Consider the following 26,530-nt stretch of genomic DNA (forward strand, 5'->3'; position numbering starts at 1 on the left):
AAGTGATGTACAAAATGGGACAGAATTCCGGAAAGTGCTAAGCCTCACACTAATGGGATTTCGGGCCTGAATTCAGCATAACTGACAGGTAATCTACACACATATATGTGACACTCATTGGATCAGTGAGACAGGTAGTAGATGTAATCCAGCGTGGTGGTGCCTGAAATAACATCACGGCATTCTTGATTCCAACTGAAAGGGTGAGAACAGCCCTTTGTTGATGATGCACCCAGGAAACATTACAGTGTGTGAAAGAAACATGGCAAACAGGGTTAGGGTGTCTTTCCAGGGGAGTGCAAGGGTTTAAGAGTCTCCAGTAGAAGCCCGTGTCCAGCTCACCAGGCTCAGCTAACAGCTCTTGGCTCTGCATGTGAAACGTTTTTCATTATTAAAGCAGAGTCCACTGCCTAGAGACGCTTTGTCTAATGTGCTAGCAGTGGTCATCTTTTACACACAGGGACAATATCGTTAACTGAACCATCTCTCAAAGAGCAGGAGTACCTGACCCATGACCTCACCAGCAAACACAGTTAAAAGAATGCCCCTGTCAAGAAAAGAATTCTACCCAAGTGAATTTCCTAGGTAACAGAAATAAAAAGCAAGCCTTTTGTCTCTTACTATAACTGATACTGATGAAAATCACTCCACAAAAATGTTATTCATCTCCTGCTGTGTGGGTGTATGTGTACGTTCAAAACAAACTCTAGCTCTTTATTTGCTTAGACTACAAAAACAGTGTTTGTTTTTGTCACTGATGAGCATTTTTTTAGGCTAAGACTTTTTTGAATGGTAAAGCTAAGACTTAAAATTCGGGAGTGATAAATGCAGGTAAAAATAGACACAGAAATATAGAGAGAGCATATATAAAATATACAAAGAAGCAACAACCCCCATCCACCAACTGTAAATTCTCAAGAGAAACCAATATAAAAATTTTAAATCTACCCTTCTTCTTTCCTTTGCATCTGTAACTACCACCAGTATATCCTTTTCTTTCTCCCTTGAAAATATGAATCACGTTGTGCACGGTGCTTATAACTTGCTTCTCTGAGTATACATACAATGCGGGACCTCCTTTCACGTTACTACGTACCGATCTAGGCCAATTTTGACAGTTGTCCGGTTTTCTATAATTCGTGTAACCAGTTCCCGACTGAGAGAAATTTAAGTTTTCTCCTTCATGCTTGTATAAAAATGCCCAGGGAACATTCTTTTAATTTATACCTGAATTCCAGGATGGATTCTGAGAAGTGAAATTTCTAGGCTATACGAAGTGTTAGAGATACTGCCAAATTACTCACCCAAGCCCTGGACTGACTGTACTGAAGCATGGTCTTCCCTTCAACCCCAAGTTCCCTCGTTTTAAATATTTCATTTTTTTTAAAAATTTTTTTAACGTTTTATTTATTTTTGAGACAGTGAGAGACAGAGCATGAACAGGGGAGGGTTAGAGAGAGGCAGACACAGAATCTGAAACAGGCTCCAGGCTCTGAGCTGTCAGCACAGAGCCCGACGCGGGGCTCGAACTCACGGATTGTGAGATCGCTACCTGAGCCGAAGTCGGCCGCTCAACGGACTGAGCCACCCAGGCGCCCCTCGTTTTAAATATTTCAAACCCGATTAAAAAAGAAAGAGATCTCACATTCTGCCTTTCCCTGCTTTACTGAAATGCAGCATAGAGAAAAGTGTACAAATCCGAAATGAACGATGAATTTTCACAAACGGGAACAAACCTGTGTAACCAGCACCTGCACCAAGAAACAGAATGTGACCAGTGTCCTGGACGCTGTAACCTCACTTCTACTTACTCGTTCCCTTCTCTGAGGGTAACTGACCATCTTCCTGATTCCTATTACTCTGGATTAGTGTTGCTTGTTTTTGGACTCCACATGCATGGAATCCCACAGTATGTACTCTTGCATCTGGTTTCTTTCACGCAGCATGGTGTGATTCAAGCACAACACCGAATGCCATTTCTTCATTCTCCTGGCTACACAGCTGTGGTTCTCAAACATACCGATCTAGGCCAATTTTGACAGTTGGGCCGTGAGCATCAGAATCACCTGCCCGGCGTGTTAAACCACAGATGGACGGACCCCACCCTCAGAGTTTGTTTCTGTAGATCTAGAATGGGATCTGAAGATGTGCATTTCTACAAATTTTCAGGTGGTGCTGATGCTGTGTGGGTCCAGGGACCACACGCTCAGAACACTGATGTATAGTATTCCCCTTGTCTGTTGTAGTTTGCATTTTCCTGATCAGTGGTGAGGATGGCACAACACCTTTTCAAACGCTTGTTAGCCACTTTGAGTTCTTTCCTTATTTATTGCTACGTTTTTTAAAACATCACTTCCTTCCTGATTTGTAAAGTTCTCTACATAAGAGGGATGGTAACTGATCGTATCTGTGGCAATATTTTCCCCATCCAGGTTTGCTTTTTAACTATCTTTTTTAACAGAGTCTTTTGTCATATGGAAATTTTAAACTTTTACATAGTTAATTTTTTAATGCTTTTTATTTTTATTTTTTAATTTATTTTAATTAAAAATTTTTTTTCATGTTTTTATTTATTTTTGAAGGTGAGAGAGAGAGACAGAGCATGAGAAGGGGAGGAGCAGAGAGAGAGGGAGACACAGAATCTGAAGCAGGCTCCAGGCTCTGAGCTGTCAGCACAGAGCCCAATGTGGGGCTTGAACCCATGTACTGTGAGATCATGACCTGAGCTGAAGTCGGACGTTAAACCGACTGAGCCACCCAGGCACCCCAATGCTTTTTATTTTTGAGAGAGAGAGAGAGCACACGCACAAGCCATGGAGGGGCAGACAGAAAGGGAGAGAGAATCCAAAGCAGGCCCAATCATGATGTGAGCCAACATCAAGAGTTGGTCGCTTAACTGACTGAGACATCCAGGTACCCCAAACTTTTACATAGTTAATTGGTCCCCATTTAAGCCTTCCTCTATTCTTACCTGCTTAGGAAGGTCTTCAACACAAGATTATAAAAATATTGTCCTATAGGGGCGCCTGAATGGCTCTGTCAGCTGAGTGTCCTCTCCTGATTTCAGCCCACATCATGATCCCAGGGTTGTGGGATCAAGGCCCTCCTCTGGCTCTGTGGTGAATGTGGAGCCTGACTGAGATTCTCTCTTTCTCTCTCTCTCTCCCTCCCTCCCTCCCCTGCTCATGCACATGTACACACTCTCTAAAATTAAAAAACCCTCATATATTTTTTTACAGTTTGTATATAGGTTCAGATCTTTAATCCAACTAGAATTAAGTTCCATATATGGGGTGAGTAAAGGCTAATTTTAATTTTTTTCTAACACATAGTCAATTGATCTGTAATCACTTATTGGTGATTTTTCACATACTGGGTGAGTTTCTGGAATCTTTATTTTAGTCCACCCATCTCTGTGACTGCCGTTCGAGTGCCAGCTACCATAGCTTCAGCACATACTTTAGGCTTCTGGATAAAGATGTCAAGTCGAACACATGAATCTAATTTTGCTCCTTCCCAAAACCATTCTAAAATTATCACGAGAATGGGATGAATAGGAAAGGAGACAAAAGCGACACATTTTTGGAAGCTTGGAACGGATAAAGGATAATGGACTTGGCCACTATGAGAAAGCTGAATGCTAAGCTGGTTGACAGGGAAAGTAAAGAACCAATGAGGCTCACTGCAAAGTCTGAAAAGACTCAGGCACCTCTGGGAGGGGGACTGGGAGAGAAGGGGGGGGGGTTGCTAAAGTAAGGAGGATTTGTGGAAAGTTGTTTGAAAGTAGCTGTGTCCTAGATGACTTTAAAAAAGTGGGGAGTGGAGGTGCCTGGCTGGTTCACTCAATAGAGCATGTGACTGTTGATACTGTGGTCATGAGTTCGAGCCCCACATTGGGCACAGACTGTGTAACAAAAGAGGGGGAGCGGTGGGGGGAGAAAGAAAGTAGCTGTGTCCTAACCTTCTGTCCTACTTTAAGCTACTGGGTGAATGCCCCACCTTTGTCATTGGTCTGCAAATTTATTCTAGGTAGGGATTCTCAACCTCAGTCCTACTGACACAGGAGGCCAACAATTCATTGTTGCAGAGGGCTGTCCTGAGCAGGATTTTTAGCAGCATCCCTGGCCTCTATCTACTAGATGCCAGCACCAAGCTTTCCCTCTTCCTCTTACTGATAATCGAAAACGTGTCCAGAAATTGCCAACTGGTTCCTGGGAGACAAAATCACCTTGTTTGAAAACCACTCTAAAGAAGGTTTAAAAAAAGGGGGGGGGGGCGGAGGTCTCTGGACTGAGGGGCACAGTTGAAGGTTTGAGTAACAACCTGAAAACAAGAGACTTCTATGACTCTTCTATGTGAAGACTTCCCTACCCTCCCAGTCCCTAACCTTTCCCTTCCATGGGTTTTTGGGGGTACTGGCAGCCAAGCCTTCACTCCCACAAGAGAAAAGGCCTTGGGGATTCACCAACACACAGCTTGGCCAGGTCAACCCACAATGAAGTTCCAAGTTGATAAGCCCCACCTATGTGCTTCGAGCATCCCAACAGCTTTGTACTCTTAAAACATAGGCAGACAACCAAGGTTACCAGATCTGTGATGGGGGAAGAAAAAAAAAAGCTTGTATAATGGGGCAGAGAGCTGAGACCACAAAACAAACTGGAAGAAAGGAACTTTGAAGAGGGAGAAAAAGAATCAGTATTCTCAGGGAGAAAAGACATTATAGTAGTGAACCAAAAACATGTTACAGAAGGACATAAATAGTCCTTCAGAAACAAAATTAGCTTTGAAATTACAAATAGGATAGCAGAAATTTAAAAATGCAGTGAAAGTGTTACATGATAAAATTGAAGAAACCTTCTAGAAAAGATAGTGAAGAAACAAGAAGATGAAAAAAAAAAAAAAAAGAAACCAGGATAGAGGGCAATTAGAGGACAGGTTCAGGAGGTCAACCACCTGAATGATATGTTTTAGGAATACAAACTAGAGAAAATGGAGGAAAAGATATCAACCAGAGAATCACTGAAGAAATCTCAGAATTTAAGGACATGAATTTCCACATAAAAGGGCTCCCCTGAGAACCCAGCACAATGGATGAAAACAGATACCAATGAAGAAGGTAAATCATGAAATTTCAGCACATCAGGTACAAAGAGAAGATTTTTAAATTTTTTTTATTAAAAAAAATTTTTTTTAACGTTTATTTATTTTTGAGTCAGAGAGAGACAGAACATGAACGGGGGAGGGTCAGAGAGAGAGGGGGACACAGAATCTGAAACAGGCTCCAGGCTCTGAGCGGTCAGCACAGAGCCCGACGCGGGGCTCGAACTCACGGACCACGAGATCGTGACCTGAGCCGAAGTCGGACGCTTAACCGACTGAGCCACCCAGGCGTCCCGAGAAGATTTTTTTAAAGGACCAAAGAACAAACAGGTCACCTACCCAAGATCAGAAACAAGAATAGCTTTTAAGCTTTTCTAAAAGAAATAGGATGTTAGAAGACACAGGCAAATGCCTTCAAATCAGAAAATGATTTCTTTTTTTTAAGTTTATTTATTTTTGGGGGTGGAGGGGCAGCGAGAGAGGGAGGGAGAAAGAATCCCAAGCAAGCTCTGCACTGTCAGGGCAGAGTCTGGCTCGGGGCTCAAACTCATGAACCATGAGATCATGACCTGAGCTGAAACCAAGAGTCGAACACTTAACCGACTGAGCCACCCAGGCACCCTGGGAAAGTGATTTCTAGCCCCAAAATTACCCAGGAAAATTATCAATGAAGAGCATGAGAAGAACACATTCCTCCCTCCACTCCCCCCAAACATGCAATGTTGGATGTGATTCACCAAAATGAGGGTAGAAACTCTTAAAAAGGAAACATGGACTAGACTAAGAGGAAAGCTATACAGGAGAGAGGTGAGAGCAATCCCCAGGATGAGGGGAAATCAGGCAGGACAGGTGCTCCATGCCAGACTGGGACAGTGACTCAGAAGACAGGCATGACAAAGGCTATCACCACCTGCTTTATGTCACTTTACTTTCTTTTCAACCTGGTGAGGCTATTAGGAAACTTGCTCTACCAAAGTGAGGGAGGAAACCAAGAAACAGGAAGATAAGGGATCCAAGAAATTCAGCCCAATACAAAGGTAAAGGGAATTCCAAAGTGAAGGGAGGTCTCCACGATGATTTTTATCATCTAAGATAAAGATGACCCTGTGACTATGTGATGTGACAGCCCTTGTGGGCAACTTTACTAAGAGGCTAATACAGGAAAAATGTGAGACAAATTAGCTACAAAAAAAACCACAAAACCCTAAGCAAATAAAAATAGTTGTACTATGTTAATAACTTAAGTAAAAACCAAAAGAAAGAAACTGCAACAGTTGTCTGTAGTTAGGTGTTCACTACAACCCTCCACCCTAAATAATATTTGCACAGAGGTAACAATGAACACTAAATATCAACCTAAATGCATTATAACATGGAGGACAGAAGCAACAGGGATGGTGCTACGGACTGAATTGTGTCCAAGCCCCCCACCACCTGCCAATTTATATGTTGAAGCCCTAACCCCCTATGGGATGGTATTTGGAGATGGGGCCATTAGGAGGTACTTAGGTTTAGGTGAGGTCATGAGGGCAGGTCCCTCATGATGGGATTAGTGCTCTTACAAGATACCAGAAAGCACATCCCACCCCACCCCTGCACAGGCACCAAAGAAAAGTCATGTGAAGACGCGTCAAGAAGGCAGCTGTCTGGCAAAACTAAAAGGCAACTGAGGGAATGGGAGAAGATATTTGCAAATGACATATCAAAGGGTGAGTATCCAAAATCTATAAAGAACTTAACAGACTCAACACCCCAAAAACAAATAATCCAGTGAAGAAATGGGCAAAAGACATGAATAGACACTTTTCCAAAGAAGACATCCAGATGGCTAACAGACACATGAAAAGATGCTCAACATCACTCATCATCAGGGAAATACAAATCAAAACCACAATGAGATACCACCTCACACCCGTCAGAATGGCTAACATGAACAACTCAGGCAACAACAGATGTTGGCGAGGATGTGGAGAAAGAGGATCTCTTTTGCATTGTTAGTGGCAACGCAAGCTGGTGCGGCCACTCTGGAAAACAGTATGGAGGTTCCTCAAAAAGTTAAAAATAGAACTACCCTACGACCCAGCAATTGCACTACTAGGTATTTACCTAAAGGATACAGGTATGCTGATTCGAAGGGGCACATGAACCCCAATGTTTACAGCAACACTATAGGCAACAGCCAAGTATGGAAAGAGCCCAAATGTCCATTGATGGATGAATGGATAAAGAAGATGTGGCATATATATATATATATATATATATATATATATACACACACACACACACACATATATAATACACACACACACATATATAATGGAATACTATTCAGTGATAAAAAAGAATGAAATCTTGCCGTTTGCAACAATGTGGATGGAACTAGAGTGTATTGTGCTAAGCGAAATAAATCAGAGAAAGACAAATATCATACAATTTTACCCATATGTGGAGTTTAAGATACAAAACAGATGAACATAAGGGAAGGGAAGCAAAAATAAGATAAAAACAGAGAGGGAGACAAACCATAAGGGACTCTTAAATACAGAGAACAAACTGAGGGGTGCTGGCAAGGTGTTGGGTGGGGGATGGGCTAAATGGATGAGGGGCATTAAGGAGGACACTTATTGGGATGAGCATTGGGAGTTACATGTAAGTGGTGAATCACTAAATTCTATTCCTGAAATTATTATTTAAAAAAAAAACAACAACTTATTTGGTGGTAAAAAGAAAGAAGGGAAGGGAAGGGGAGGGAGGGGAGGGGAGGGGAGGGGAGGGGAAGGGAGGGGAGGGGAGGAAAGGAAAAGAAAAAAGAAAAGAAAAGAAAAGAAAAGAAAAGAAAAGAAAAGAAAAGAAAAGAAAAGGAAAGGAAAAAGAAGGCAGCTGTCTCCAACCCAAGGAGAAAAGTCCCACCAAGCACCAACTCTGCTGGCACCTTGACCTTGGACTTCCAGTAGGCATCCAAAAGTATGAGTTTAAGCTACCCAGCTTATGGTATATTGTTATGGCAGCCCAAGCTAAGGCAGATGGTAACAGAAGGTTACTAGTTAACACATAAGATTGTGGCACCGCTCATATTATTTGTAGCTGTGGATGTGAGTAAAGTCAGAGGTGTCCCAAGTAGAGACCTCTGTCTCTTGGGAGGGAGACCCCGGAGTAAGGAGGTATTGGGCTGAGAACCGCCTTTTGTCATCAGCCTTTCAGTTCTCCAGGTATTTGACCATCCTACTGATTTCAGCTGATTCCCTAGAATTTTCTGGCTACGATACCCACAATAACAGTTTCGATGCTTTCCAATATTTATATGACTTGTTTGTGTTTCTTATGCCACATTAACTAGAATCTCCAGAACCATCTACCACATGACAGTGACCATCCTTATTCTATTCTACTTTATTTATTTTCGTGTTTACATTTGTATGAGGTCTGTTGTTGACAGTTGATGGGTGCCCTTTATCAAGCGAAAGACTTTTATTTTTTAGGGAACTAAGGTTTCTTCTCCAACCTCCCTCATGAACAACAGGGTAATGAGCTCAGTTGAATGAATGTTTTGTATCTCACTTTTAAAATGAAGTACAGTATTCCTAATATAGCCGAACCTTTTGATGACCCAGGGTCATTATGAACATTGAATGTTTCAATTACTGCCTTGTGCTTTGGCAGGAGGCTGTGTGCCTCTACTCTTAATGGTACCAGATACACGTGCCTTTCTATGAAGAATTTTTTTTTTAATGTTTACTTATTTTTGAGAGAGAGAAACAGAGACAGAAACAGAGTGTGAGTGGGGGAGGGGCAGAGAGACAGAGGGAGACACAGAATCCGAAGCAGGCTCCAGGCTCTGAGCTGTCAGCACAGAGCCTGATGCTGGGCTTGAACTCACGAACAGCGAGATCATGACCTGAGCTGAAGTCAGACACTTAACCGACTGAGCCACCCAGGCGCCCCTGAAGAACTTTTTTTTTTTAATTGAAATTGTCAATGGTCACCTGTTGAGGCTCTCAATGAGCTGACTGCAACAGCGTTTCTCTGTCTCCTGTATGTACATGGCCCCCACACAAAGAAATCGGATGCCTTAGACTTCTAAAAATCACACTGAAAGACAAAAGAAGTTTGCTTGTGAGGCCTCTCCTGTGAAGTCAAGTCTATGAAGCCTGTGAACTTTGTGACAGCTACAGAAGAATTACCTGACGGCGGTGCTAAAGGGTCTCATTTAGTCGAACCTCCGCAGAGCATCTATTATGCGCCAGGAGTTTCTCTGGCACTGTTGGTGGGGCAGGAAATGCTACATTGCTATGGCAAACAGGTTGGCGGACTTCTTTCTGCTTTTAGCATTGACTGGCATGAGCATCGCTTACTGCATCTGTACATCAGCCTGGAAGACAGACAGGTGACTTGTGACGATCCACTAGGCTACTCTAGGAGCAAGGTACCAGCTGTTCCCAGCTGGCTTTGCCCAGGGGAACGGCATTGCTCCCGGCGTGAGCTCAGCACCCCTCTAATGTACCTCACTGGGCTTTAAATCATTTACATACTTATTCCTTGCAAGGAAGGGGCACTGGATATCAGCTACTGGAGATGTCCTTGCTGTCCTCAGAGTAGGTACACGGATGGCTATTTAACTATAAACTGTGTGAGTCCTATGAGAGGAATGAGGCTGATGTGAAAATGTAAGGCATAAGGACCCAAGCATGGATGGTCAGAGGAAGTCTGAGATTTAATCAGTGCATGGGAGTCGACCAGGCCAAATCTGCACGGTAGCGGGAATGCTGACACTGCGATGACACCCCACCTGGCGCTGTGAATCTCCCGAGGTTCTGTCCTAACACAGGAAGATCAACAGCAAGTCCAGTTCCAGAAGAAGCTGATTCATGGCCCAGCACTGGATGGATATCAGTCTCCAGACAGCATCCTCTCTCAAAGTCAACGCTCACTCTGAGGTGGTCTGAGGGTCAAAGAATGTTAGTGCTGGACGAGAAGTTCCGGAGATGCTCAGAAGCAACAAGCTTAGAATCACGAGGCTAGTTAGTGGTCAAAGCAGAATCAGCACGCAGCTGTGATTTCCAGTCTGGTGATGCTTTACTTTGTACTGTAAGGTCTTGATTTCTTCCTTCTCCTTCCCCACTCACTGTCTGGAGTGACGCTACCACTCATGGAAATTCAGACTGAGAGGCAGAGTATGTCTGGTGAGGAAATCACACACTCTGGAGTCAGCCTGCCTGCCTTCCACTCCCTGCTGCTGGGCAAATTACTGACCACAGCCTCAGTTTCCTTATCTGTAAAATCGACACAGGGATATAGAGACTTTCCTTGCAGGGTGTGGGAAGACCACACAGTTAAGTAATACACGCACAACAATGCTAGGTGCCGTGTCTGTTATTACTATTATGCCAGTATTATTGGCAGGTTTACAAAGACTCAGGAGTACCTCCCCTCTTCCTTTCTTAGGTAAAGAGCAGCCTTTCTCTGTAGTTCAAAATCTTTACACTTGCATGGAGCCAAGGAGTCGTATCTATTGCCAGCTCCCTGGATGTGTGGCTTGAGCTTGAGGGCTCTCCTGTAAGCAATAATACCAACACGATGGCAGGCTGGGTGGACTGGGGGTGTTTGACCCTCAAGCTCTGTCCTCTCTGCCCAGTGTGGACACCTTCAATGTCACCATTATCGTGTCCTCTGCTCCTGTTTGGTTAAATGATACGATGCCATGGCCATATGATTTGGCAGAAAGAGTCAGGCTTTGAAGTCTTACCAGCTGTGTGACGGGACAAATTAATTTAGTTACCCAGGATTTACTGAGCACCTACTATATGCCCAAGCTCCAGGTAACAGCAATAGCATAGTATCTATTATGGAGTAAGGAAGTGCTTCTCGTGCCTTCCCTCATTTAACCCACATGATAACTAAAATAGCTTCTCACAACCATTTTATCATTTTATGGGGAAATTGAGGCACAGTGTGTTAACTAACAGTCCAAACTTTTAAATATTTTGCTATACAATAACAGTATCATGCCCAAATCACTGAACTTATCTGTGTCTCAGTTTCTTCATCTGCAGTATAGGGATAACATGTATTTTACATGATGAGACAATATACTCTATAAAGGACAACTACTAGCATGAGTGATAACAGAAACAGAGTGGTTTGGCCAACCACAAACCTGCCCAGGAGGAATAGCCACATGCAGGGCTAAAAAGGCTGGTGTTGGAGACAGAGAAGCTGGCTCTTAGGCTGTGCTCTTTCTGTGTTAGGGATGCAGCATTACCTAGAATGTCACCAGCCAGCTCCACTCCCCCCCCCCCCCCCCCCCACCTCCAAGGTCCAAGTGTCTGGGCAGAAATAGGTTCTGGTAAAGTGAGCAGATGCCTTGATACAAACCCATCCCTGGTTCTGCAAACAAGATTCCCAGCAGCTGCCCACTAAGGCTGGGCCACTAGGGGGTGCCATCTTGAGGGTGGCATGGAAACTTTTTATCTATTAGTCTCTCAGATGACACATTGGTTCATTTTAAATAGGGAGAAGCAGAGGGGCACCTGGGTGGCCCAGTCAGTTGAGCATTGGGCTCCCTGCTGTCAGGGTGGAGCCTGCTTTGGATCCTCTGTCCCCTTCTCTCTCTGCCCCTCCCCCGTTGTGTGCTCTCTCTCAAAAATAAATTTAAAAAGCCTTAAAAAAAAAAAAAAAAAACAAACGGGGACAAGTAGAAAGAAAATAGGGATAGCAGCTAATCCTATTTTCTCTGATGGTGTAAACACCCAATGCAGAGAGTATGCTTTTCACTCAATGAATTCCAAGAAATCCAGGAAGAAAGTTGATACATTACAGAGGTTGACATGAGAGCCATCTTGGGTCAGACACAGTGCCGGGTGCTCAGCGTCCAAAGGTGGGCAAGGCACGCTGTTGTTGTCCCAAGGAACGTACTGTCCAGTGTGAGACAAACACAATTCAGTTCAACTCTCCTTCACCAGGGTGTTTCGACCACGGCCTATGGCCACATGCAGCCCGCTGCCTGTATATAAAGCCCTTGAACACAGCCATGCTCATTAATCTATATTATTTTTGGCTGTTTTCATGCTACAGTGGCAGAGTACTATATGTGGCCTTCGGCTGCAAAACCTAAAGTCTTCGCTATCTGGCCTTTTACAGAAAAAAATTAGCCACTCCTGTTGACCAGCACACATACTGTCTGCCCAGGAAACACGCACACATGCACCTATATACATGTACTTAATATTTTTGGTTCCTGCATTGATTCAAACAAACCAGGTTATTAATCCCTTGAGCCAGAGGAGGTGATAGGATAAAAGCATGTACCCTTTCCCTGCACCTCAAAGAATTGCATCATCCTCAGGCTGATTGCTGCCTGCACCTGCCGAGTATTTTTCTTTATACAGTCAAAGGGATCTTTACGGGGCGCCTGGGTGGCTCAGTCGGTTAAGCGTCTGACTTCAGCTCAGGTCATGATCTCACAGTCTGTGAGTCCGAGCCCCGGGTCAGGCTCTGGGCTGACAGCTCGGAGCCTGGAGCCTGCTTCGGATTCTGTGTCCCCCTCTCTCTCTGCCCCTTCCCTGCTCATGCTCTGTCTCTCTCTGTCTCAAAAATAAGTAAAGACATTAAAAAAAAAAAAAAAAAGGGATCTTTACGGCAGTCATCTCCATGCCCCTTCAGGATTATAATGTAGCTCTTCTGTTCAGTAAGCATGTGACCTTCTCCACTTATCCAGTAGAGGGTGGCCAAACACTGCTTATGAAAGATTAAGGCCCTCTGATACCTGTTCCATGGAGAGACAGCAGAGTTTACCATCTGTCTGGATGAGTTCCTACACTTAAAGTGCATTCCACAGAGGTGGCGGGATGTGGAAGAATAAACTTGGTCTGGTATTCACTCACTTGAACCAGACATTGCCTAGAAACAGATCTGACAAGAAATGTAGCCAGCCAAATGAGATAAGGATTAATTAAGAGAAAGACTTGGAAGGACAAATTTAATCCCACAAGTTCATGGCCTTCTTTGTGTACCCCTATGAGATTTTTACTGCAGTGTATTTAATATTCTATAGGAGGGACTATGGGGAGTATTGACCAGCAAAATCAAGGGGCCTCAGACGCTGCTGATTCCCCTATAAGAAGCTTGGCCTCTTTGGGCCTCTTCTTCCCGATGTGGAAACGGGAAGAATGGGATAAGAAAACCAGTTCTCCAGTGGGCGTGGGGAGGCCAGCACATGGGAGGAGCATATCAAATCACCCGGGGTTTCACCCATGTGGTTTTCGTCCTACTTTCCATATAGGCCATGAGAGTGGGTGTCTCTCTCTGGCCCTCCTTGACCCCTCCTCAAATACGATTGTAGGAAACCCCTGGGTGCTCCGGAGCAAAACGAAGCTTCAGGCCTAGGTGTTGCTAAGAATTTGTGACTTAACCTTGCTTTTGCTTAGGACTTCAGTCTATGATCAACTAGATCTGCCCTGAGACAATACCTCGGGACCCCAATATTCCCAGAAGGAAATAGGATGCAAATACAGGGCTGGCTTTAAAATATGTCCACAGATTCCTTGACACGCCTCTCAAATGTAGGATCCTCTTGAATGTAGTGAATTGTTTCTGGTGAACAAAGTATGGCCGACATGATGCTATGTGACTTGGGAGGCTAAGTCATAAAGCCTACCTGCTGCTGTCTCAATATCGTGCTCCGGGGAAGTCAGTTGGTTAGCAGTCACGTTGTGAGGACATTTAGGCAGTCTTACAGAGAGGTCTACATGGAGAGGAACAGAGGCCACCCATCAGCAGCCAGCAGCTCCTTGCCAGCCAGGTGAGTGAGCCATCTTGGAAGTGGATTCTCCAGGCTCAGTCAAGCCTTCAATGACCAAAGCCCCAGATGACATCTGACTGAGCCTCAGGAAAACACCTGAGCCACAACCACCTGGCCAAGGTGATCTCGGACTCCTGACTTACAGAAACTGTGAGCGATAATAAATGTTTACTGTTCTTTGAAGCTAAGTTTGGGGGTGATTTGCTACATGGTAATAGATGACTAATACGCCAAGTTTCGGCCAATTTGGGCTCATACACAAGAGGCAGTGTAGTAGGTAGAATGGACAGAAGACCTAAGTTTGTCACGAACTTGCTGTGAGAGGAGAGGTAGGCCATTTCACCTCCGGGCTCGGTTTGTAACCCCATAAGATGGGTACAGCACTAGCTAGGCTGCTCAGGGTTTCAAGGTGTTTTGTGATCTGCAAAGATCTAGGCGAACAGCAGTGACTACTGGTCTCATGTTTTTTCTCCCAGGAAACATGACCTAATGCTCAGCATAGCTGGCAATTTGACAGTAAGGGTCCTAGCACACCTAGCTAGTGAAAAAAGGTTGGGGGTAGGGGTCTGTGCCCATAATTAGAACAGGATCAGGGTGCAGAGGAACGACTGGAGCAGGAGTTGGTAGGCTTTTTCTGTAAAGGACCACATAGCAAACACTTTTGGCTTTTCGGGCCATATGGTCCCTGTCACAACTACTCAATTCTGCCACTGCAGCATGAAAGCGGCCACAGACATTATGCAAATGGATGGGAGTAACTGCGTACCACTAAAACTGTATTTATAAAACAGGCAGCAGGCTGGATTTGGCTGCCAGGCTATCATTTGCCAACCTCTGCCCTGCAGCCTTGCTTCTTCACCAAGTGTGTGGTCCCAGAGCAGCAGGATCAGCATCCCCAGGAGCTTGCCAGAAACGCCAACACTCAGGCCCACCCCGCTCTGCTGAATCAGCCTTCGTGGGGAAGGGGCCCAGCAACGGGTTTTCACAAGTCCCCCTGCCGCTCATGTTTGAGAAGCCTCACCTTCCATCCCTCCCTTCCACCTGAAGCCCCATGCCCCAGGGACCCAAGAGGAATCTCGGACGGCACTGACCCGATCAACAATCTTCGGGTCTATAAAGAACACCCGGAACCTCAGGATTCTCGTGAGTCAGTGAAAAGCATTTGGTCGGTGGTCCTGGGTCACCAATAAGCAAAGCAGCAGCCAGTCCTACCCAAATAGCTCAAGGAACCAGAGCAAGCTGTGTGGTGATGGCACCCAGGAGTAATAATAATTCAAGGCCTCTCCTTCCCTGCGGCCTGGATGGATGGAACCCTTTGCCGTCAGATGCCAACATGGCTCCCGGCCCAACTTGTTTCTTTCAGCAAATTTATGCGAAGGCTGGATCCCTTTGTTTTAGTGACGTGTGGGGGTATAAAAGGTAAGGAGGCAGAGGCCAAAGGATATCTCTTAAGGAACAGAAGAGAGATGAAAGGTTGATAGGAAAGAAGCAATAGGATGGGAGGGGATGGGACGCTGTAAAACAGCGTCTGCCACTTGTCCGTGGGAGACACTCGATCTTATAACAACACTAACGTCTTGCCTCTGAGCACCACACTGACCTAAAGTATTACCAGTTACACACTCTCCTCCCACTCAAGCCACACAACAGCCACACGACGTAGATAATCATAATCCCCGTCCAGGCTCTGGGCTCACAGCAGTGAACGGCCATGTCCAAAACCACATTCTACAAAGCTGGTAGAGCCATGGCTCAAAGCCAGGTCCGAGGACTGCTTTCTGCTACAGAACCTCCCAGCACTGCCCACAGGTCCACGGCTCCGCTGGCGGTCAAGGAGAAATCTCACGCGTGCAAGCCTTGATTTGTGTTGACCGCACTTCATCACAGGCGCCCTGCGGGGACGGCTCACAGGGTGAACCTGTTTCTCCCTGGGACATCTCCACCTCTGTCCTACCTTTAGGCACCAGGGAAGGAGGAGATCAGACCAAAAGGTTCTGACACAGTGGTAAACAGTATAATACCAGAAGTCACACGGCCACTCTTTAATGTCGATCTCAAAAGAACTGAAATAAAAATCAAACAGGGAGGGCTCTGAAATGCTTCCCTCCACCAAAGATGCAGGGTGTGAAGAGCTGAGCCCTCATGTGGAGGACCACTGTACTCTGGGCAGGAGGCTCTCTAGCTGTCTGTCTGGGCTGCTCTTCTCTGGGGTCTACTCACCCCCGGATATTTAACCGGCTCTGAGGGCAGGACAGAAGATGCTTCACCTTCGAGTGAGAGTTCTGGTCTCCTGGCCTGCAGGCCTCCCTGCTTCCACGGAGCCGAAGGGGCCCTAGCAGACACGCTTGCCTCTTTGGAATCTATACTCCTTTGTTGTGTCCAGTCTTCTTAATTCTGTGGTGTCCGGATTATCAGGCCTTTTTGTTTCAAACAGAAGACAATTTAGGAGGCCCTAAAGCATGATGGTATGTCCAGGAAACACTGGAATCGGGTAATCGTCAACACACCTTTGCTACCCAGTTAGCCTTCGCCCCAATAGCAGCAGATGCACGAGGCCCAGTGGGGTCCAATGGCCATGGGCAGTTAAGTCAAGCAGCAGATATGGATAAAGGTAACCATCTGGCCCCTAGAAACAAGTTTAGGAATGTCAAGTTGTGGCTCAAAGGGAGTCTGACCTCCACATTTTCATAGAGCCTCTCCCCCAGGCAAGCCAGTCTGCTTCCTATGGGAGACGCACAACTTACCAGAGCCCTACTTCGAGTGGGCGGACACTTAAGGACAGACGTAGCCCTCCCTTCCACAATAGCCAGGGGCTGCCGGGGGATTGGAGTAATTCCTCTTCGAATGTGAGGTAGAATTCTCCAGCTAAGCCATTTGGCCCTGGGCTTTATCTTTCTTGGGAGGTTTTTGATCATTGATTTAATCTCGCTAATCATAGGTCCGTCTGGATTTTTAAAATCTTCACGATTCAGTCTTGGAAGGCTGCATGTTTCTCGAAATACATCCCTTTCTAGTTATCCTAGAACGTATAGACATATCATTGTCCTAGTAGTCTCTTGGATCCTTTTCATTTTTGTGACTTCAGTGTTAATGTCTCCTCTTTCATTTCTGATTGTTTTCTTTGAGTCTTTTCTCTTTTTTTCTTAGCCTAGCTAAGGGTTTGTCACTTTTGTTGATCCTTTGAAAGCACCAATTAAGTGTCGCTTTCTCGATGGCAAGAATCTCATACCCTTACAGCACAGAAATACCTGTATGTATTCACGGGTTCCAATATTCGTTGACTAAAGGTTCACCTATTACCATAATAGAAAAGAATCTTCATGGAGAAGGAGGCCGATTTGTCATATTGCTGAAGATTGCCCAGGCAGTTTCAATACATTCCACACTTCAATCTTTTTGACCTGCCATATAAAAAATGCAATTTCTACCTACCTACATTAAGGGCTAGGAGAGGCTTCAGCACTGTATATACAATTTAGTAGTTCAGAATGGAACCCTCCAGATGCCCTTCAAAAACACCTCATGTGCCAACTCTGCTATTTCATAACTAAGAAAAATGCAATGGGATCATTTTGGCAATTTTGCCTGGGAGTCTCCAATTCACACTTCACTCCCAGAGTGAAAAACCAAAACCTTCAGGCAATCAAAAAAATCAAAGTAAGACAACCTCCTTAAAAATAAAATTCCCCTTGGCAGCTAATGAATTTCTAAAACAGGTCAGCAGTTTTTCACACTCAGACAAATGGTTCACCTGCACATTACCTTCCAGAGGCAACTAGAGACAACCAAATTCTATCTCCCGTGGCTCACACAGTCTCAGTAGGGACTGCCAACAAGAAGCTAGTCAAGGGCTGAGGAGGGACTCACCAAGATGGTCGGAATTACCCAATTCTCAAGGTGAAGGGCAGTGTGATACTTGACTGAGGCACTGTCCCCCAGCATGCAGACACTAGCCCCAGGTGAGAAAGCACACTTGCCCTGCGCTTCATTCTCTAGCCAGCATTTGGAAGTTCAGACAAGCCTCAGCTCTGCTTCCAGAAGCCAACAGAGCCACCAACCGGAAAGGGAACGATGGCTCATACAGCATCTCAGACAGCTGGGTCTTTTGGCTTCAACACTGTCCTGATGACATACTGGCCTGGCTTCTCTCTGCTGGGACTCAGACTCGCAGTGAGTCCCAATTATTTAATCAGGGTTTCTCAGGGTAGTCATTTGTCACATTCAGCATGTGCATTCCAACTATCTATACAAGTTTGATAACTTTGTTTGTATCTATCTATCTATCTATCTATCTATCTATCTATCTATCTATCTATCTTAGAGAAAGTGCAAGAGGAAAGAGAGAATGAACAGGGAGAGGGGCAGAGGGAGAGAGAATCTCAAGCAGGCTCAGTGTGGAGCCTGATGTGGGGCTTGATCCCATGACCCTGGGATCATGACCTGAGCTGAAATCAAGAGTCAGATGCTCACCCGACTGAGCCACCCCGGTACCCCGAGAACTTTGTTTTTAATTAGATGAGCAGCATAATTATGGTAGAAAACTTGGACAATCTAGAAAAACATTAAGAAAACAAAAATCATTCATGCTCTTTTATGAGTCAGAGAAAACTAACCCTAACACTCTGGTAAAGGTGCTTCAAATGCTTAGGAATGTTTCCAATACAGAACATTATAAGCATAATATTTAGGGTCATGAAAAGTAAGGGCTGGCATTTGTAAAGCTCTCGGGAACTATGCCTGGTACAGTAACTTGTTGGGAGATACTATGGGCACTTGTTAGAAATGCAGATCCCTGGGTATACCCCAGACTGCTTAAGAGGCATTTCTTTCTTTTTTTTTTTTATGTTTGTTTATTTTTGAGAGAGAGACAAAGCACAGTGGGGGAGGGGCAGAGAGAGAGAGAGAGAGAGAGAGAGAGAGAGAGAGAGAGAGAGAATATGAAGCAGGCTCCAGGCTCTGAGCTGTCAGCTCAAACTCACAAGCTGTAAGATCATGACCTGAACTGAACTCAGACGCTTAAATGACTGAGCCACCCAGGCGCCCCTAAAAGGGGCATTTCTGAAGAAGGCCTGGGCATCTGCATTTTAAGCATTTCCTCACCTCATCCTTATAATCAGGTAAGTCGAAGCGTTCAGCATTCAGGCTGCTACTGGAAGCTACTGTTGGCAGCTTCCTAATAAAGTCCCTTATCTAAAAATGCCCATTTTGTGTTTGTACTGAACTGACAATCTGGTCGGGTAGAGAATATACTCTCTTTTTTTCAGTTTTTTAAAAATAACAGCTTTGAGCTATAATTCATATAACATAAAACACAAAAATGTACAATTCAATGGACTGTAGTATATTCACAGAGTTGTGTAAATATCACCACAATCAATTTTAGATCATTTTCATCCTCCTAAAAAGAAATCCTGTACCCACTGGCGGTCACTCCCCATTTCCCTTCAACCACACTTCATCCCAGCCTCCCAGTCCTAGGCAACCATCTACTGTCCGCTTCCATCAATTTGCCTGTTCTGGACCTTCTTCCATGTTGCAGCAAGTATCAATACTTCACTCCTTTTTATTCATGAAAAACGTCCCACTGTATGGACATGCCACATTTCGTTTATCTATCTGTCAGACAGCTGATGGACATTTCGGTTGTTTCTCCATTTTGGCTATTATGAATAATGCTGCTGTGAATATTTGTGTATACATGTTTTATGTGGATATAGGTTTTCAATTCCCTTGGGCACCTTCCTAGGGGTGGAATTGCTGGGTCTTAAGACTCCATATTTAACTTTTTGAGGTAACGAAAGACTGTTTCCCAAAGTGCCTGCACCACTTTACGTTCCTACCGGCAGTAAGGTGAAGCTTCTAATTTCTCTGCAGGGACATCCTTGCCAACACTCATTGTGTTTTTGATTCTAGGCATCTTAGTGGGAATGAAATGGTATCTCACCATGGTTTTGATCTACATTTCCTGATGGCTAACGACTCCGAACATCCTTTCATGTGCTTATTGGCCATTTGTTTATCTTTGGACAGACATCTATTCAGGCCCTTTTCTCATTCTGTAGTTGGGTTGTCTTTTTATTATTGAGTTGTAAGAGTTTCTTTGCATTTTGTTTTTTTAGTGATTAGTTATATTTGAGAGAGAGAGGGAGAGAGTGCACACAAGCAGGTGAGGGGCAGAGAGAGGGAGACACAGAATCTGAAGCAGGCTCCAGGTTCCGAGTTGTCAGCACAGAGCATGATGCAGGGGCTTGAACCCATAAACCGTGAGATCATGACCTGAGCCGAAGTCGGATGCTTAACCGACTGCACCACCCAGGCACCCCAAGGTTTCTTTTTAAATAGCAGGGTCATCAACATTTTCCTCCTAATACTTATCTATTTGTTTGTTTGTTTATTTGTATTTATTTTTAAGTAGGCTCCATGCCCAGAGCATAGCCCAATGAGGGGCTTGAATTCACAACCCTGAGATCAAGATCTGGGTTGCAGTCAAAAGTTGGATGCTTAACTGACTGAGCCACCCTGGCATCCCCTCCTATGCACCAATGGCTATGTTTTAATTTTTTTTTTTTTAACATTTATTCATTTTTGAGAGCACGAGTGGGGCAGGGCAGAGACAGAGGGAGACCGAGAATCTGAAGCAGGCTGCAGGCTCTGAGCTGTCAGCACAGAGCCTGATGTGGGGCTCAAACCCACGAACCATGAGATCATGACCTGAGCTGATGTCACAGGCTCAACCAATGGAGCCACCCCGGTGCCCCACCAACAGCTATGTTTTAAATACAGATGAGCCCCAATATTTTAAGAGCTTTTTTTTCTGGAAGATGTTATCAGGTTGCTGTAAATCAAAATTTATTTAAAAAGCTTATTCACAAGAGGATGCACAACATCCTGTTTGGGAGAATAATCACTTTCTAATTTAGTTTCCATGTAAACTCAAACTTTCCTGGATTGCATCTATTTATAGCACCTCTGTGTAAAACTCCATTTCTCATTCTTCCAGCAACTGAATGGAGGTCACAAAGGTTACTGGACACCAGGACAACCAAAGAGAGGCACTGCACACGGCCAGTGCGTACAAGAGAGATCATTCAGTGTGGCCAGGGAGATAAAGCAAACAGAAAACCCTGCTGCAGGCAGGCCAATGGTAAGGACCAGAGAAGTGCAATCATGTCATGAGATGCTGAATGATTCCTTCAGGGGCAGCAATAAATAACTCGGGTGCTCAGAGAGGATTAAGGGCATCAGGAAGGCCAGGACCTCAACGGGTGTAGCTGCTCTCCAGGCAGGGGTGATGCTGGGACTTGGCATCTACATGCTTTAAGGATGTGGGCAAAAGGCCAGAGGGTTGGCAATGCTTGGGACGGCAGTAGGAGTTGTGGAGGGAGAGGGCGGTTGGGCCACCCTTGGAATGGCGGGCTAAGGAGTTCAGAATTTACTCACCAGGCAGGCATGATGGAACCAGCGGCATTTTTTGGAAACAGGTATTTCTGGCATCAGCGTTTCGGAGTTGGCATATCTTCAAAATCTCCTTTGGCAATGGGAGAAGGTCACGTGACTGAGGGTGGGCTAGTCATCAGGAGGATTTGTTTCAATGCCATGTTGCCTAGAAGGCTGGCGGATGGGCAGATAGCAGCACATCGGGAGCTCAGCCAGGCTGGCCTCTACACTTCTCCCGGCTGCCTTTGCATCTTGGCAGCAGACGTGCGTTCCTGGGAGAGGGTTCTAAGCCTGATGTCCCAAGCTGGCTTATTTCATGGGTCCCCCTAAGAGCCTCCACTCTGGGTGATGCCATCCTCCTGGGAAAGTGATACTCCTCCGCTTGGTGGGTTCAAATGCTCAATGGAGTATTTTACAGTTGGCCGCTGGTCCTTTGGGACTTTTCCTGAGACTACTGAGGGATGAGAAGGAATAGCATACAGCACACAACTAATCTTTGGGAAGGACCTGGCAGTGCGTTGGGAGTACAGGAAGCCATGTTACCTTAGCATCGGTTTTATGTGAAGATTTGGGGCTGAGGTGGGGAAGAGGTACTATCACAGATAAATCCCTACTCAGCACCTGCTACAGACCTGATGTTTGTGCGCCTCTGAAATTCCTATGTTCACACCTAATCCCCAGTGTGACGGTGTTTGGAGGTGGGGCCTCTGGAAGGTGATTAGGCTCCACCCTCATGAACAGGATTGGCGTCCTTATAAAAGAGAGCCTAGGAAGCTCACTCTCCCCTTGTGCCGACAAAGATGGCCAAATATGAACCAGGAAGTAGGTCCCCATTAGACATCCAATCTGCCTTCGTATTGGACTTCCCAGCCTTCAGAACTGTGAGAGGGAAATTTCTGTTGTTTATAAACAATCCGGTCTATGGTATTCTGTTATAGCAGCCAAAATGGACAAAGACAAACTGAAAATCAAAGCCAGAAATATCGTAGAGGAAAAAGCTGACAGGAATTAAAAATATCAAATACAAAACGCCCTCCCCCAAATTTTACCCGGGTAGCTTCATCCTCAGATCCCTGAGAGAATGAGCTTTACTCTCAGAGGTTTGGGATGTTTGGGTTGAAAAAATGTAATAAACACAGGCTTATAGAAACTAGACTCGTGAATTTAGATACCTACTGTGACATTTCTCTTCTGCTGAGTGTTCAAAAATAGACAAGCTCCTTCCACTACTGTAGGAGCAAGCATATTATCCGTGGCTTAGCACGGACTTTTCTCTGAAGGACAGCTGATCATGGGGGCTTTTTAAAGGTTGCCAGTAACACTGCATTATTATTGGAACCTCTTTTTCCTCCTGCAACTAGTTATACCTAAACACCCCTTGGTCTATTTCACAACTTAAATAGGTGTGTAAGGATCCCCGGGGGTGGTCATAGGTCAGTGCTCCCATTAAAACCAGAATCAGGTGCCAGTGCCAGTGGAGCTGACGTTTTAAACAGTTCACTAAACTCCCTCCTGGGCGAGATGATGCGGGAGACCCCAGTCTCCTCTGCCTTAGATGAGTTTAACAGTAATAATTCCCTAACTGAGGAAAATGAGACTGCTACCTTCTTCACCTGTCTTAGAGAAGCGGGAGGCACAGTTCCATGTAGAGAAGGCCACACCAAAACAAGCCAGTAAGCCTGAGAGGGCTACGTAAACTGTGGCTTGTCCACTGGAGGCAGAAAATGTTAACAAATAGGTTATTATATATATATATAAATATATATATATATAAAATGGTTTTACGTTATAAGCAAACGGCTTCACAACCAGACTCCCGACACCTTACTTTATTGGGGTTTTTTTATTGTTATTACTGTTTTCAGTAGGTCTCATGCCCAGCACAGAGCCCAACATGGGGCTTGAACTCACAGCCCTGAGATCAAGATCTGAGCTGAGATCAAGAGTCGGATGCTGGGGCGCCTGGGTGGCTCAGTCGGTTAAGCGGCCGACTTCACCTCAGGTCATGATCTCACGGTCCGTGAGTTCGAGCCACGCGTCGGGCTCTGTGCTGACAGCTCAGAGCCTGGAGCCTGTTTCAGATTCTGTGTCTCCCTCTCTCTGACCCTACCCTTTTCATGCTCTGTCTCTCTCTGTCCCAAAAATAAATAAACGTTAAAAAAAAAAAATAAAAAAAAAAAAAAAGAGTCGGATGCTGGCTGTGCCACCCAGGCGCCATGACACATTTTGATTGTTCTTAATGGTGCAATAGGTTATACTGCAAACCACTGGTGAAAAATTAAAAGCCTGATCATTGTAAACAACATAGAAATGAAGGGGAGCAACATGGGGCTGACATATCCAAGTCAAAGTTTGCCAAAAATCCCCAAAATTCACGTTCCAGATTCAAGGCCACTCGTGGCTGCATCCACCAAAGTTTTTGCAGGGATGTCAGTAACTAGCAGAGCTGGTCAGCTTTGGCCTTGGCCTGCATCATGTTGTAGAGGAGAACAAAAGAAACAGCTAGTACTCCCTGAGTCCATATCACGAACGAAAGGATTCCTAAAGATCACCGCCAATCGCTACAACAGCTTGACAATGTTGGCAATTTTGTCCACGTTTTAAAAACGGAGAAATAGAGGCAAAGTTGGCAATTTGCCCAAAGCCAACAACAGGCGGAGGATTTGCACCTGATCTTCTGATATCAAAAGGCCATACTCACTTATAAGATCTTTGGCCACTTCTGAGTTACGCTCAAAAAACCAGAAAGGGATCTAGCTGTCCAGACTCCTTGGGTAACAGACACCATTCCGGACAACCTCGAGTGCAAAAGGGGCTCTTGTCGCAAAGCTCTCAGTCTCTAGGCGACAAGGGCGGGATGACTTGGTCTCTGGTTCAGGAACAACAGGGAACTATTTATGCGCAAGCACTATTAGGAATAAAAGTCACAGACCAACATTGTGGGCAAACGTTACCAAGTTTGAAAGTCAAAGTCTGGCCACGTTGACATTAACTTATAAATACGTTTTTTATGCAGAGAGAAAACAAACTACCTAAGACAGAGATGGAGAATCCGGGGAAAACGTGGAAATGGTTGTTTCATCACTGCAGCTGAGTCCAGGAAATCCATGAATACATCTCCAGGAAGCAAACTGGAGACAGGCGGCCTGACAGACAAGTGACCAGTGGAAAGCTACCAGAGGAGGCCCATGACAGCTGCCGGCTGTCCCTTTTGCTACCCACCCCCCTCCCCAAGCGCCATGCTGGCCTCAGGAACTCTGCAGCTGCCAGATGTGCACCCCGGGGGGTTCCCCCCTCCCCCCCCCCCCCCCGCAGTCTTCCAGCCAGACCATCTGAATTTCTCTTGGCTTGAACATCCCTGGGCCACTTGATAACTATTATGCCGGACCTCACTGCCTCCTTGCTTCTGTAGGAAAGGGCTGGCACCTGGGTCAATGTCTTTGGTAAGAGCGCATGAAGCTCTCCGTGAGGTCTAACCCTGCCCAGCCCCCAAAACATCTACTTTGGAGAAGCAGGAACCAAGATCTACCAAGATGCTGTGGGGAACACAAGACGTCCCCTCCGCCGCTTCTGTCTCTGGATTTCTTTGTATCCCAGCCACGTGGAAGGAAAATGTCGCCCATGTGGTCAATGTCAGGGCTCTAGCCTCTAAGGGAGAGACTACAGCAACTTAGTCTCCAGTTTCAGTTCTTAGAGAACACTCTGAGTGACCCAGTTTGGGTCAGGTGCCTGCCCCTCAACCACACAACAGTGGCCTGGCTGGGCCAGGTGTGGAGGGTGAAATATCACCATGAGTGAACGTGGCTATTGCTGCTGCCATGATATGTAAAGAGAAGGGCTGATAATTCTTAGAAACTCTGTGAGCAAAGAACTCAACAGGTGTTCATGACCAGGACAGCATTAAAAGTGGCCCAGCCAGTTGAGTGGCTCAGTCGGTTAAATGTCTGACTTCGGCTCAGGTCATGACCTCAGGGTTTGTGAGCCCTGCATCAGGCTCTGTGCTGACAGTGTGGAGCCTGTTGAAATTCTGTGTCTCTCTCTCTCTCTCTCTCTCTCAAAAAGAGGGAGAAGCGACTTACCTATCTATGAGGAGGTTAAAACTCTTATAGGGAAAATACTAAACTTGGTGCCAAGCAAAATTTAAATTATTTTCATGCCAGCTCCTCACTGACTCCAAATGCTCCCAATAAGTGATGCACACACTACTAAAGAATAGTTGAAAGATGACCAAATAATTGCCTTCCTGACCACTCCAAGCAGAAAAACACAAGAAGCCATCTGATTAATACAGAGTTAGTACGTAATGTTGGAATAGTCTAAATTGGATTGCATGCTAACTTGGGTGCTTGAACCGCTAGCTGAATAGCTCTGGCACCTGTAGGTTTTTTCCTCTCAAATACATATTAGGCTCAAGTTCCAGGTACCTTGAATAAAGCTTTTTCCCCACAGGAAGAGAAGTGCATCATTTAGCACTGAGGTCAGCAAACTTATTCTGCAAGGGGCCAGATAGTAAATATTTTAGGCTTTGCAGGACAGACAGTTGCAATAACTCATGTCCGTGGTTGAGGCCTGAAAGCAGCCAACGTGTAAACAAATGGGCATGGTTGTGTTTGAACAAGAACTTCTGAAAACAGGCAGCAGGCCAGATTTGGCCCCCAGGCTGTAGTTTGCCGACTCCTGATCTAGCAGATTACAGTTTCCCTTCATAGCAAACCAGGTTTGGGATAATGCGGTGGGGCTCCCTACCCAGGAAGACACATTCCTCCTCACCGGAGCATTTCAGGGAAGAAGTCAGGACTTGCCTCTCCTTCCTCCCGACGCTCCTGAGAGGGGCCTTCACCCCTTCATCAGTCCACGCTCCTGCACACTCACATTGCACACGCACGCTTTTGCTAGCTGTCTGTTTTTCTCTCTCTTCCCACTCTGGTCTTTTGTTCTCAGCAGATTTTCAAGTGGACGAGCCGATGTCTGACCCGAGTCTCACTGAGGTCCGCAATATTGTTTAAATAGCGCCACGTTTTCCTGGGAAACAATGCTGGCGTGGCTCTTTCTCTAACAGGAAACTACACCTCTGACATGTGCATTTTTATACTCTGTCTTCCGGCTGGGCCATATAAGTAAAAGGGCCTGTCCTTAGCAGACACCAGTGCTGGTTTTTGAAGCCCAAAGCAATTTCCAATGCATGAAACCTCCAGA

General features: G+C 45.4%; 1 protein-coding gene and 1 long non-coding RNA gene across 3 annotated transcripts in view; one reads left to right on the plus strand and one right to left on the minus strand.

The window, feature by feature from the left end:
* Positions 1-26,530, minus strand: part of CMTM8 (CKLF like MARVEL transmembrane domain containing 8) — a 97,922-nt gene that overhangs the window by 13,618 nt on the left and 57,774 nt on the right. The window lies entirely within an intron of this gene.
* On the plus strand, positions 13,809-24,712 carry LOC147577095 (uncharacterized). Its single transcript, XR_015256014.1, has 3 exons — positions 13,809-14,017; positions 20,898-21,041; positions 24,351-24,712. It is a non-coding gene; the product is annotated as an uncharacterized LOC147577095 (long non-coding RNA).

Source organism: Puma concolor, chromosome C2, assembly GCF_028749965.1.
Source record: "Puma concolor isolate L17-30 chromosome C2, mPumCon1.1.hap2, whole genome shotgun sequence".
NCBI lineage: Eukaryota > Metazoa > Chordata > Mammalia > Carnivora > Felidae > Puma > Puma concolor.